The following is a 15395-nucleotide window of genomic DNA, read 5'->3' on the forward strand; positions in this document are numbered from 1 at the left end:
TATTACGGAAGAAATTCCATATAACGTAAAGCGTCAAGTCAAGTGCAAGTTCAGAAATTCGATTTGAATAGCGCTTGGTGACGCCTTCTGACACTTCACGCTCTCATTGGCCGATTATCGGGGCACTGCTTACGCTCTCATCTCATTGGCTGACTTATACAGTGCGTACGTGAGTTTGTGTGAGAGACAGGCTTCTCTTAGTCGCCCTTAAACTACTTCGCACGCATTGAAATCTCTTAATTTTTTTTTACTTTTCTTTGTGTTAACTTAACGTAAAATTACCGTAATCATGGGCCCTAAACCAGGTGTAAGTGATAAGAAAAAAAGGGAAAAGTTGTGGATAGAAACCAAACAGGAAATTATACTCCTGCCTCCACTTGCGCTCCTGATCAAAACATCTCGTGAAAGGTAAGATTGTTTTTGTTTTTCAGTTTTATTCATTTACAGTAATCTTATTTATTACCTTTTTTTATATTGGAATGTTACTCTACTATGTTTATGCTAACGTTTTCTTATATTTTCCCACCATATTTGGTGGACTTTGAATATTTTAAAGGCCAAAGGGGTGAGTTTTGGAAGATCTTGGAACGGATTAGGCTATTTACATGTATTTTACGCTTCCTATAACATAAAAACCCCATAACATAAACGTTCTCGGAACGGATTATTTACGTTGTAGGGGCGTCTGCTGTATAAGAATTGTGTATCTAAACCGGAGTAAGGCTGTGATAGCAAGCTTTCTTTGTTTTTTAGGGAGCTAAAGACCTACCTCACGGTCACGGCTCCTCTGCTTTTGCAACTTCATGGGCAGCCGTTTTGTACGCAAGTGTACAGTATAACAGTGCAAACTGATGATGTACTTGTGATTTCACCACCATTAAAATCTTATACAACATACTGTATTGGGAGTGTTATTTAAAGAGAACACTTCATTGGACCTTTGAAAGGCGCCTTTGGACAAACTCAATAACGGGATGGCTAGATCTGCGAAAACAGTCTCACAAAAACAAGTCATTTTACTCGCTATATTGCTCTCCAAAGAAAAGTAAAGTCTTCCAAAGAAGTGAAGTGCTGGAGTACAGGAGGGAAAAAAGAGAAAAAAATCCCACTCAACTTCGTCAATGCTGTTGTTGAAAGAAGTAAGAGTAAGATGAACAGAGCATACTTTTGTTGTCCCTGACCCCGGTAGCATTACTGTAAATGAACCCCCTCCCTTCATTGAGAGGGTTAAATTAGATTTTTCTTTTATTCAACGTGAACATAAACTGCATTTTTCTTGACAAGGACAAAGAAAAGTAATGAAACTTCAAAGTTTTTGTTTTCTTCTATTACACTGATAGAGTATACAAAAAAAAAAATCACAAAGCACCATGGAAAAAAAAATGAATTTATCCTTTAATTCTGTCTTCTTTTTTTTTTGCTTTTGCGTTTACAACACTGACAATCTAATTCTATTTTAATATATTCAAGTAATTAATATTGTCACTGTTCTGCTAATTATAGCACATTGGTGTGCACTAAATACCACTAGCTTACAAGTAAAAGGTTCTGCTTCTCAGATCAAATCACACCAAACTTTATTTATAAAGTGATTTTCCGGCATATAAAAAGTGCCTTACAGAGTTAAAAACAATGCCCCTGACAGCCCCTCCCCCACACTGCAACCACACACACACACACACACACACACACACCTATGCACGCACACTTCCGCCCAGAATGAAAGTATTAAAATATTAAATATGGCTGAGCACAGAGGAGCCAGGTGAGGAAACACAATGACGGGAGTCATCTGCATCAGGAGCCCATCAGAGCACAGCCATAGGGGTCACGGACACATGGGACTTCCCGCTGCCATGGCTGACGTAACCCTGATACAGAGGCCTCCCTCTGAGGAACACTGGAAGATAAAACTAATAAAAAACACAAAATTAAAAATAATGAAACAGAAACACTGTGATTAAAATGATAATACAAATAAGATTCAAATTAGATAAAAATGTCAAATAAACAGGATAAAGATTAAAAATAAATAAATAAACAAACAGGATACCGTTAGAATATAAGTACAACAAGTAAAAGCCAGATCAAAGAGGCAGTCTTGAGCCTGACCTTAAAAACCTGAAGACTCTCTGCAGCCCTGAGGTCCTCCGGTAGGCTGTTCCACAAATGGGGGCCATAATACTGAAAAGACGCCTCCTCGTGTGCATGTGTTCTGACTTTTGGGATGATGAAGAGAACAGTGCCAGAGGATCTCGAGATCCATGACGATTTGTACGATAAATCAAATCTGAAAGATGAGAAGGCCCAAGACCATTAAGACTCTCATAAACCATAATAAGGACCTCAAAATCAATCCTGAAACACACGGGAAGCCAAGGCAGTGATTTTTAAAATGGTGTAATGTGGGCCCGCCTTCTGGTCTTCGTCGGGATAATTTGAGTAACTGTAAAGATGAAATTCTTTTTAGGAAGAGCAAAAAGCAGTGCGTTACAGGAGTCTATACGACTAGTGATAAAAGCATGCTCAGAGAGAATAGGGTGGACTCGCTATATTTTAAGATGATAAAAAACAGCTTTTGCTTTATTTTTAATATGTGGAATAGAACTTAGCCCAAAGTTAAAAAGGTTTTTTTTATTTGTGGTGATGGTGAAAGACAATGCCTGCGTGTTTCCCTCTCAGGACCTCAAGACTGATGACTAAAACTTCAGTTTTGTCCTGGTTAAACTGTATAAAGTTCTCTGCCATCCAGGATTGAATGTCTAAAAAACAGTTGGTCTTGTGTCATCAGCAGACATGGACATGTACCGTTGTGTGTAATCACAGCAGCTGTGAAAATGAATTCCATGTCTCCTGATGACTCTGCCAAGGGTAAGCATGTAAACATTAAAAAGAACATGGCCTAAGATTGATCCTTGGGGGAGCTTGTATCCATACTTATGAACTTTCTTTTCATTTAACTGTAGCTAATTTGTGCTGAAAAAACACTCTTGCAGACATGCTGCACTGAAAATGCTAAATTAAAAAAAACAAAACTATGAAGAAAGCATTTTTTACATGAAATAAATAAAACAGATTGGATGAACAACAGGCTATACCCTAACGCAAAGTAAAATTAGTCAGTAAAACTGTAGTTTTCTAGTAAATACTGCTCATTATGTTGTGTTTGTACTAACGCTTGCGAGAACATGTTTGCTGACGATGAATGGTTGTTGAAATTGGCAATTAAGTGTAAGCATCTAAACATCCAAACGTTTAAACAGCCCATAGACATTTATGACGTGATTAAAAAACACATGTGTGTAAATAATGACTCGCCTGAGTTTAAAAAAGTCTCGCACTGTCCAGTGCTGTTCTGGTCCATGCGACCAGGCCTCATTTTAAAACGCCCAGACCCTCGGGAGGACTCACGCAGACAAGTTGATTAAAAATCACTTAGTGGAGAACACAAACAAAGCTGTCAGCCTCTGGCTTGCCCTTGGGATTGGAAAGGGGGGGGTTTGGAAGGGGGTGCAAGAGCAGCATTTAAGAGTGGCAATCAAAAGAGAGGGGGTGACCTTGGCAGGTCAAGCTACATTAAAGTTTGAAGGATGCCAACTAAAAATTTGGTAAATTCTACTTCTATTAAATTGTAATTCTACCAACGTAAAGCATTTTTGGGCCTTCACTTACCTTTACATTTACGGCTGGGTGTCGTTTACATATTATCCCATTTCGGTGCAAAATCAATCATGAAATGGCTTTTTTTTTTTTTTAAATGATGGAAATTGCTTTATTTTTAAGCAATTTTGTGACATGCAATTCGGAGAATAGCAATTGAAACACTTCCATCATACAAATACACTTAAGTAATAGGTTGAATTTGGTTCCACAACAAATCGTCATAATCGTCACAGCCAAATGGGCAAAAAGTGTGCAGGATTTTACAGTACTGTTGATACAGTTGATACAGTGGTGGCGATGTTAGACTGTCCTTACAGTGTTTGCTCGTCAAATGAAGTTAGTGTAACAACCAGCTTGTGTTGTAATGTCGATCTTCAGAATTGTGTTTGTGAATACATGTGGTAATTGTGATTATTATTAATTAATTTAGCTGTTAATCATAATTCCATACAGTATGTTGTTCAGTGAAACCTTGCTTATGAGGTTCATAAGACACTAATCAGTGATTGGCTGTTGCCCAGTCTCAGAGTGGTGCCCCATTAGGATTTATCACAAATTAAAATCATTTTTAAAAACTGCTAATTATTTTCAATATGATTAATGAGTATTCATCAATTACTTATTATGATAATTACCATTGATAGCTTAATTCAAACCCATTCACCCTCCAAAGGCCAATAGTAGGCACCCCCCTGCTGCAAAACAGTATAAAATATTATAAAAATTATATTATAAAATATTATAAATATAGATAATATAAAGTGCCAACAAATGATGGCAGTTACCGTTTTGCACACAACTTGTTAGGGCCACAATTAACAAACACATGTGAGAAGTGTGCACACACACACCACCCAGTGCTGTGCATACACTTGGAACACACACACACACACACACACACACACACACACACACACACACAGCTGCCATTGACAAGGGCAGGGCAGTGCGGCCCCAACGATCTCCTGGCCTTCAGCAACAGATGGTAGTTCCCACTGGATTCACAAACATACACGCACACCCAGACACAGACGCACAGGCACAGACACACACAAGCACGATGTGAGAAAACAGAAGAAAAAAAGAGGCATAACCTTGCAGTACACCTGTCAGCCAATCAGAGTGGCTTATAGTGTGTCACATGCAGGCTTGACATCAGCAACATGACACAGATGATGGTTGGAGTTGGTATTCATCCTTGGAAAACCGCAGCACACTTTCTGTATGATATTGACTGAACAGCGTCATTGGTTGATCGTGGAAGCCAGCATTGGTCAGTCAGTAGCCTTGTGAAGCTATACGACATCTCGTGGTCTTCTGAAAGCTCTTTATTCTCCACTTAGATGTACCAGCATTGTCGTTATCAATCTGCTATGAGAATGATGGGATTTGAGTAGAAAAGTCACTTATTTTATTATAATCACTTATTTTAAAATGTACACGTTTTTTTTATTCTGAATTGTGAAAAATATTTTAAAAAATTTGTACAATCTGTTGTTTTAAACCACTATTGGTAACATGCTAGCCAGTGGAGGGGTTCTTATATTTTTTGGTTGAAAAAATATAACTCGGGTCAGTTGCATATAGTCCTTTAGTATTCATTTTATACGGTAAGATGGAGACACTGACTTTATTTAGTAATAATAATGCACCATGTGTACACTTCAAAGTCCACCACTGAATAATTTTAATATTAGTTGACAACACAACTGAACACAAAATGCAGTTTTAAAATCAAACTTTTCATTATTAAGGGAGAAAAAAAATCCCCCCCACCCCCGTTAAAATGACGCCTCATCCAAGAGGTCACAAAAGACCCCACAACAACATCTAAAGAATCAGTTACAGTCAGTGTTCATGACTCCATAAGAACAACACTGGCCAAAAACGGCCTGCATGGCAGAGTTCCAAGACAAAAACCACTGCTGAACAAAAAGAACACTAACGCTCGTCTCAATTTTGTCAGAAAACATCTTGATGATCCTCAAGACCTTTGGGAAAATATTCTGTGGTCTGACAAGACAAAAGTTGAACTTTTCAGAAGGTGTGCGTCTCATTACATCTGGTGTAAAAGTAACGCTGCATTTCAGAAAAAGAACAGTTATTAGGTTTAGGAAGCAATTACTTTTTCACATTTTTTCTCCCTTAATAATAAAGTTTCATTTAAAAACTGCATTTATGTGTCCAGTTGTGTTGTCATTGACTAATATTTCAATTAGTTTGATGATCTGAAACATTTAAGTGTGACAAACATGCATAAAAAAAAAGAAGATATCAGGAAGGAGGCCAACACTTTTTCGCACCACTTTATTCATTTCATGCTGAATTGTTGGACAATTTCTAATGTTTGTGCATTTTTATTTCAAAACACATGTACAGGTGGTCCTCGGCTCACGGCGTTCCATGTTACGTGTCTTGGTTACAGACGCGCTCCTATAAAGTCATTCAAAACTGGGCCGTAAACGGGAGCCCCGCTCGTTATTTGCGGTGGAACAATATGCTATGTGCAGCTCACATGCAGCTACACTACTTAACACAACCATCATTAATGATAGATTGTACTGGACCTAAGGACAACAAGGACGTGGTGGATCAACAGTCTCTTGATGGAATAAACAAGACAGGCTACTGTCGGCCAAACCACGCCAAAACAACAACAGCAAATTCAACTGTCCTCTCTGCACGCAACCGTCCCCCTCAGCATGCAGTAAATGTTCCACGTCTAACATATCTATTGCTATTTTTCTATTTATTTTCTATTCCATTCCATTTCTATTATTCATTAATTTATCCTTATTCAATTTTCTTATTTTTTCTATCTCTCCTGTCTTTTATTTTGAAGCGTTTAAGTTTATGATGACATTTTTTCAGAGCTGCTGGAAATGTGGAAATATATCCATCCATCCATCCATCCATCCTTTTCAGGTAAAGAAAAAGCAATGTGTCCCAATTTCTAATTATTTGACAGGCAGATTTCCCATAGTTTCGAATGTTTGTCAAATAAATGACACCCACTGTACAGTACTTCAATTATTCTGCCACATCCTACTTGTCGATAAACACTGTCGTTCTCCTGTGATGTTTAATGTATAGCACCAACATGCATCTGTGTCCTTTGTCAGGTGCGTCGCATTGTTACCACAAGTGCCGGTGAAGCCGGAGGAACTGCATTTAATGGATTTGTATTATCCATCCCCACACTAAGCGCAAGGCTACGCGGGATTATCCAACGTGAAGCACCAAGGTGAGATGTGTCCCTGATGGCAGGAGCAGAGGAATGGACTACACAACACAGAGTTCATAAAAGAGTGAGAACGGGACACAATGAATATGGAAGTGTGGTAGGGGTACAGGACAAAGTCACCCTCTCCGAAGGGGCCTTTAAGGGTCACCTGTGTGTCTAGTACATTGACCATTGTGACAAGTGAAGAAATGATGGACAACCTTGTTTGGTGTCTCAATGCATTATACATACGTTACACTGAATCAGCCTCTCAGGTTAACCCCCCCTCCATCTTATTTTGCTGACCTGTACATGGGAGGGCTGACAGAGGTGAGCACATCATCTGCCGACACCCAAACACACAGAATTGGATCACCCCCGGACTGACCTCAGTGGTAACAACGGTGGTGGTGTTTTTTTATTTATTTATTTATTTTTTTTTTTTTTTGGGGGGGGGGGGGGGGGGGGGGGGGGGGGGGCATTTGGGGCAGATGTTGACCCTCCCTGTTTAGCCCCCGGGGTTGGTGCATCCATTCCTTTGGCTGCCTAGCAACATGACAAGCAATCCGAGACCATGTCAAAGCCATGATTGACATGTCTCCGCCCACCTCAGCCAACGTTTGACAGTAGACCCGACAAATTCACTCGAAAGCCACACAGATCGCCATCTAGTTATCTTCCATATGGGTCACACTGGGGGTTGGAATGGCAGAACATTTTGCTAAATTTTGCTGATCACGTAGTTAACAATAAATCCAAGGGGGAAAGATATATCCTACATGAGGCCCAAGACAGTTCACTAAAGATTTCAGATATTTTTGTGTTTTTATTGCTAATCACAAGTCAAATTTGTTTTTTATTTATTGTTTATTATATTGGATGTATTTCCATCCATCCATTTTCTATTCCGTTTGTCCTCACTAAGGTCACGGGGTATCCCAGCTGACTTTGGGCGAGAGACAGGGTACGCCCTGGACTGGTCGCCAGCCAATTGTTATTTAATTTGATTTTTGGTACAATTATTTGGTCAAATCAAATTCTGAATTGTTTGACTGCCAAATCATTCGACTGTACAGATGTCACCAGATATTCGGAAAATTACAGTAAATTCTAAATTTCACCCACATTCCAACAACACATTGTATTTATTTAATTATTCATTATTCTGAATACTTGCAATTGTTTTTGTTTTACCAAAACATGTTTTTGCAAAACTTCATCTAGCCTGCTACTTTTGAAAAAATGCTGTCCCTGCATCCCATTTCGGCAACAATTTTGCATGTTTTCTGTCTGTTTTTTAACTGCCCTATTATGTATTTACTGCAGCCCATTTAGGCAGAAATTTAACGTGTCTTTTTAGGCAGTTTTTTTTTTTAAACTAAACATGTTTTTGCAAAACCTAAAATTAAAAAAACAAAAATTTTATTTTTTTTATGTATTTTATATAGGGCTGGCAAATTGTACTTCCGTAGTAAGAGTTACGTTAGTGAGAGATAAGAATATCTACTTACTGTTTTTCTTTGTCTTTCTGTTTCAGACCATACATACACGCATAATAAAGACATTGTTGTGATTTTCGGAGTGTCCGTGAATGCACCTCGCTGTGGTGTAGTGACAATGAGATGGTGTCGTTCCCAGGTTGAGCTGATGAGAGACGTGTTTGTGAGTTGTAGATACATACAGTGGTGTGAAAAAGTGTTTGGCCCCTTCCTGATTTCTTAGATTTTGTATGTTTGTCACACTTAAATGTTTCAGATCATCAAATAAATGTAAATATTAGTCAATGACAACACAACTGAACACAAAATGCAGTTTTTAAATGAAACTATTATTAAGGGAGAAAAAAAAATCCAAACCTGAGATCTATCAGTCTGGAAAAGGTTAGAAGCCATTTCTAATGCTTTGGGTCTCCAGCGAACCACAGTGAGAGCCACAAATGGTGAAAACATGGAACAGTGGTGAACCTTCCCGGGAGTGGCCGGCCAACCAAAATGACCCCAAGAGAGCAGCGACGCCTCATCCAAGAGGTCACAAAAGACCCCAGAACAACTTCCAAAGAAATGCAGGCCTCACTTGCCTCAGTTAAGGTCAGTGTTCATGACTCCACCATAAGAAAGACACTGGGCATAAACGGCCTGCATGGCAGAGTTCCAAGACCAAAATGACTGCTGAACAAAAAGAACATTAAGGCTCTTCTCAGTTTTGCTAGAAAAGATTTTGATGATCCCCAAGACCTTTGGGAAAATACTCTGTGGTCTGATGAGACAAAAGTTTTACTTTTTGGAAGGTGTGTCCCATTACATCTGGCGTAAAATAACGCCACATTTCAGAAAAAGAACATCATAGCAACAGTAAAATATGGTGGTGGTAGTGTGATGGTCTGGGGCTGATTTGCTGCTTCAGGACCTGGAAGGACCCGAAGAGGCTGTGATAAATGGAACCATAAATTCTGCTGTCTACCAAAAATCCTGAAGGAGAATGTCTGCCCATCTGTTGGTGACCTCAAGATGAAACCAACTTGGGTTTTGCAGCATTAGATTTCAACTGCAGTCTGTTTAAGCAGTCCACTAGCTGCTACGTGTGAAATCCATTAAACCTATGTTGCAACATACAGAATATTGTAACATAACCGCTTTCTAGGGATGTAATAATTAATTTGAATAACGATTCGATTTGTATTATGATTCGTGCTTTCTGATACGATTCAAGGACAATATTGGTTCATTTTGAACGATACAATCCGAAACAATTCAGTAACTTTAAAAAATCGATTCAGTATCTTTTTGTGTGACTGTGAAGTGTGACTGTGAAGTAAACACATGGATACTGGACAGTGCAGGGAGAGTTTCCTAGATTCCCTTTGTTTTTTGTAAGGAAACCAGGTATAAATTAATTAGTAGTATTAGTAGTAGTAGTAGTAGTACTTTATTAATCCCACAGCAGGGAAATTCATCTGTTACAGCAGCAAGCAAGATACACAAGTATGTACACAAGTAAAGAATGCATAGTCATTGAGTTTATGGATATAAACAAACAAATAAACAATTAATGGCAAATGCACTCACATTTTATTTGAACAACGTGCAACCAACACTTCAGGTTGAATTAACCTTTTCTACTCTCATTTTCAATATTCAATACATTTTCAATAAAAGTACAGTAAGTGCAGCCAACACTTCAACAGTAGGTTTACCTGCTACTTCTGCTTTTATTTTTCAGCATAAAAATACAATATTAATATCAAAATAAAGTGCAACCAACATCTCTTCAGCTTTGAATTAACGGTAGGTTTACTTTCTACTTGCTACTGCAAGAAGTGCCTGAACGGTCAGCGTTGTGGGAAATCTCATGGAGCCTTAGCAGGTGGTTGGAGAGGTTTGTTGTGTTTGTTGTTGTGTTGTGTTGTTGTGTTTGTATTTTACTTGACCTTTACATATCCTACAAACAGGGAGCGACTTATTTAGAATGTCTCCCTCTTTGCAAAAGCCAAAGTGTTTCCTCACACTGGACCGCAGTGGTGGCTTCATTATTTCTCGCTCGCCGGCTTGTCGTCTGCCATCCCGCGTGCTACGTTTTGTTGTCTGCTGGCGCGTGGCGATGACGTCACAGACAGGCAGACTGAATCGAGTAACGTTTAACGTCTTTATCATTAAAAGTGCTTAAAAAAAACAATAATGTTGGTTCAATATATGTCGTCCGGAATGGCAACTTGCCAAACACAGATCGATCACTGATGTAGTAGATAAATCCTTACACCCCTACCGTTATGTAAATGTTGAATGACTGAAATTCACCCATCAATATTGTCAGTCAATCTGAATAATCATGCCTAACTAGTTCACAAAACACTCTCATGATGACATAACTATTTTATTATGGCTGCCAGTCAATCTGAGTACAACTAAAAGGCCTTGTCTTGACTAAATTGCAGAAAATATATCACTTTTTCGCAGTTGTATTTTTTGTTTCCTGCTTTTGTCACCACCGCCGAGATGTGCAGTCACGTTTCTCCAGCGTGCATACCATGCCGTTCATTCTTACCTGTGGCAGAGATTGGGGTGTGAACACTATCAAATTGCAGGCGCGCATGCACGGGAGCCCCACACGCACAGACACAAAAAGAGAAACCCCCCACTGAGAGAAAAAGAGCTACAGTACTTGCGACATCAACATTGGCCTAGATAAACACAATACACACAAAAGAGTCACCGCATGAAAACAACCCTCCATCTCAGCATCACTGCACTTATCTACTCATAAACATAGGGACAAATCAATTCACAGAAACACTCTCTCTCTCTCTCTTATTTCAAATTACAGCTGTAGGACTAAAGCTAGCATGATAGCATAGGTCAAATTCAGTAACCTCTCTTCACCATGGCAACAGCTACCTCTTGGGGGGGCAGGCTTATAGTGTTTTGCTGTCAGATTTACTTTTTGCCTAGCTCTCAACTTTAGGCAACACATGTTATCTACTTTCTGTTACCTCAAGCTGTGCGTTGGGTTTATTTTAGGCAACACAGTGTTTGACAACCTCTTTTTCTTCAATTCTCAATTCCTACTTTAGCTACTTTTGGCAACAATATTTGGTTTGAATTATTTAATGATTGAGAGTTTTTAGATGACATTTTTTTGCAAAATTTAATCTAGCTCTCTACTTTTGTTCAAATGTTTTATTTCTACTGTCCCCCATATTTATTTTGACCCAAAAATGTGTGATTTAGCAAAGTCTAACACTAACTTTACTCATCCCGTTTAGACTCTACTATAAAGCTTTTTCAATTCTTACTGCATCCCATTGTGTCAACTTTTAAAACTGTTTTTGTCCCTAGAAATGTGTTCTTACAAAACTTTGCCTTGCTCACTCCTTTTTACACGTTTTTATTTTCTTGCAACCCGTTTAGGCAGCACCTTAAAATGTGTCTTTACATAAACTTTGTTTTGCGCTTTACTTTCAGATTAGATTTCTATCACAGCCGATTTAGGCATTTTTTTGTACCTAAAGACGTGCGTTGACAATAGCTGGCTGCTTAAGATAGTGAATTTTTGCACAAATCTTTTTCTAGCGCCTTACTTTTAGATTTGTTTCCATCACACCCCATTTTTCATTTACGGTTTTACCAAAAGATGTGTTTTATAGCGCTTTGCCTGGCTCGTTCCCCTTTTTAAAAAAACAAATTTCTGCTGAAACCCGTTTCAGCAGCCATATTATTTTAACCAAATGTGTTATTTTGCACAAACTTTTCCAACTTCTACAGCTTTACTTTCATTTCTTATTGCAGCCCGTTCATGCGGCAACATTATTTTATTTCTCTTTTAGCGAAGGATGTGTGCTTTTGCTAAACTTTCCACAGCACTCTACTTTAGAACTGTATTTTTAATGCAGCCCATTTAAACAGCAATTTTGTAAACATTTGGTATTATTTGATGTTTTAGCAGAGGAATGCTTGTACGTGCACAGTGACATATGCTTTGATCATGTGTGCATGTGCTATCACAGCAACAGTGCGAGTGTCTCACAGCTTTGCTTTCAGCGTGACCTGTATAATCAGTGTCACATTAGCAACACAACAAATCAAACGCTGCCAGTCTCGCTTGCTCAACACACACATGCACGCACACACGCTTGCTTAACGTGTGCGCCGCATGTCCTCCATCACGCTCCCAGCTGGCCGCCGCACACTGTGTCAAACAGATGCTAATTAATATGATAACTAATACCCATTACACAACACGCAGGGCTCCAAAAGCGCTAATTTAATTTCCTCTTATTCAAAAAGAGAGGTGAGATGAATTTATAACACACACACACACACACACACACACACAGAAGATGTGTCTTGGTGTTTGTTCCACAGCCAAAATGATGAACATGTGAGTAGGTGGTTTTAATATCCATCATATTGTTTTTATTCAACAATCTATCCTCAAATGACCATAGCAGTTGGTAAAAATAAACAAGCTAATTCATTAAAATAAATAGCAATACTTTGACAATAGTTGAAAATAATGAATGCATTCACATCTTTGTTATCTTAAGTGATGAAGAGGAATATAAACACCTGCAGGACTTGTCCTATTTGGTGGAACACTTATGGAAAGTTATGTTTGTGTGGCTGGCTGGCTTAGAACTTTTTCATACTGAGAGATGATTTGTCATATTTTGCCCCACTTGTGCAGCGAAATAAGGTGACCAAAATATTAGAAACAGCTCTCAGTGCAATGCACAGCACTGCAAACCACAACCACACACCATCATTACCGACAACCCAAAAAGTTAGAAAGGCTACAGGTGTACCTAATGGAATGGTCGATGATTTTTCACATAGTAAATTTAAAATAGAGTACATAAGAGCACAGTTGGAAAATTGCTTGCGGCAAACTCAAAACATTTTAAGTCTAACTCAAAGTCTTCTGAGGCTATTGCATTTATATAGTTCATGGCGCCACCCATGACACACTAGCTCTCTCAGTTCAGCCTCAATTTGAAGAAGTGACATCATCGGAGTACTATTATTCAGCTACGAGACAGAGGATGTTTACAGTGATTATAGCGGAGATTTGAGCTATGTGTCAATAGTTTGAGAAGAAAAGAAGGAAGAAACATTTGGAGATGAAATAGAGAACTTGCAGAACATGGACTTAAGCCTTAAGACATGGAGATGGAGGTTGGTCGCCTTCAAAACACAGAATGGTAAGTGTAAATTACTCTGGAGTTGCTTATCCCTCAATATTGTTTTAAATCGGCTTCTTAATGAGCGTAAAGGGGTTTTTATAGCCTGTTTGATTGTATACATCGCTGCACAGAATACATTTTAGTCACCAGCGGCCCCGCCCCCCACAGGATATGGCTGTGAAAAGATGTTTATATAAGATGTGTAATGCTTTGTAGCCTATGGTGGAATAGTGTTTACAAGACATTACTTAAACAAGACATGACTTACTCTGTTCTGCGGAAACTTTGAGGCAGTGGTCATTCTTGTTTTGTGTCCCGGTGGAACAACATCGCTTTTCAATCTCTCGTTTTCTGGACTTGCTTCGACCATTCTTAAACCTTCCTCTTTTGGAAAAGAAACAAACTGACAGTACTCGGATACTATGAATATCCATCAGCAACACAATGTTTACTGAATCAAGTCAACAAATTACCTTGACAAGCGTTTGTTTAGTCTGCTTTAGCTGAGAGGCGACACCCTGATGACGTCACTTCTAGAATGAGGCTGAACTTCAAGAGCTCGTTCGTCATGGGTGGAGCCATCAACTATAAATGTACCGTAATTTTCGGTGTATAAGCCGCAACTTTTTTCTTAAACTTTGAACGCTGCGGCTTATACAGCGGTGCGGCAAATTTATGGATAAATTCTAATCTCGTGACATCTCCTTTACTTCAGAAGTACTACTAATCGTTTAAATACTGTGCCGCTCGTGAGTCAGTGAGGAAACGGTCGCTCTTTCTTTGGCAGGGGGCCAATCACGAGCTATCGGTGCACTCACGACAAGCTTGTCAACCCACTGGGAATCGCAGGAGGTCATTATACACCTGTATATAACAGTATAACAACAAAACAGTGACTCACGGTGTCAAAGAACACTAAACTCATCACACAGCAAAATTAAACACTCAAAATGATACACAATAAATATACAAACAAGTACCAATACGAGAAAAACAACCATTTTAAAGTTTTCTCATAATGCATTGCGTCTGAGCCGAGCGTTCATTGGTGCCTGCCAAGGCGCTGCAACGATATCAGCGTCCCTCTGGGCTCTGGGATCCTCTGGGTCCCTCTGGTGGACAAGGACAGCATTGCAGCGCCATCCATCCATCCTTTTTCTATACTGGGGAAAGCTTTAAAATCATTGGGTTTTTTTTTTCATTTTAACCTCCTATTGTTACTAGTTTCTAGAATGATTAGGTATCCCTTTTGAGTGTTAAGTTGCCGCGTGATTATTTTAGTGTTCTTTCCAAGATGTCAGACTGTTATCTTGAGTAATGACTTCCTGCAATTTCCAATGGGTTGACAAGCTGTAGTGAGTTTCCTTCATAGCACCTGATTGGCTCCTGCCTGGCCCTCACGGACTTGTGTGTGCCACAATATGCCATTTTATGACATACACATGTGCATATTATAGTCAGGTGCAGCTAATGTATGTACAAATCTGTTTTTTTCTCTAAATTTAGGGGGTTGGCTAATACACCTGAATTTACGGTAGGTTTTGTAAATTTACCGTTTGCTTTCAAAAATCAAACAATGTAGAACATAATTACAAACAAGATATAACATCCTTAAGCTACGTTGATGAATTATGTCAGGGACCCTTTAAGGTCAAGTACAGGAATAAAATGCAAAACAAAATAGTGTAGCATTAATGGTTTCTAAAATGACACATAAAAACACACTGCTTTTGCCTTATTTGCTTGTCTTTGACCGTTTACGTATTTAACTTAACTTTAACTTTATTCCCAAACAGCAGACTTTAACAACAGAGGTTTTTTAAGCTCTTGCTT

Source organism: Dunckerocampus dactyliophorus, chromosome 9, assembly GCF_027744805.1.
Source record: "Dunckerocampus dactyliophorus isolate RoL2022-P2 chromosome 9, RoL_Ddac_1.1, whole genome shotgun sequence".
Classification (NCBI taxonomy): domain Eukaryota; kingdom Metazoa; phylum Chordata; class Actinopteri; order Syngnathiformes; family Syngnathidae; genus Dunckerocampus; species Dunckerocampus dactyliophorus.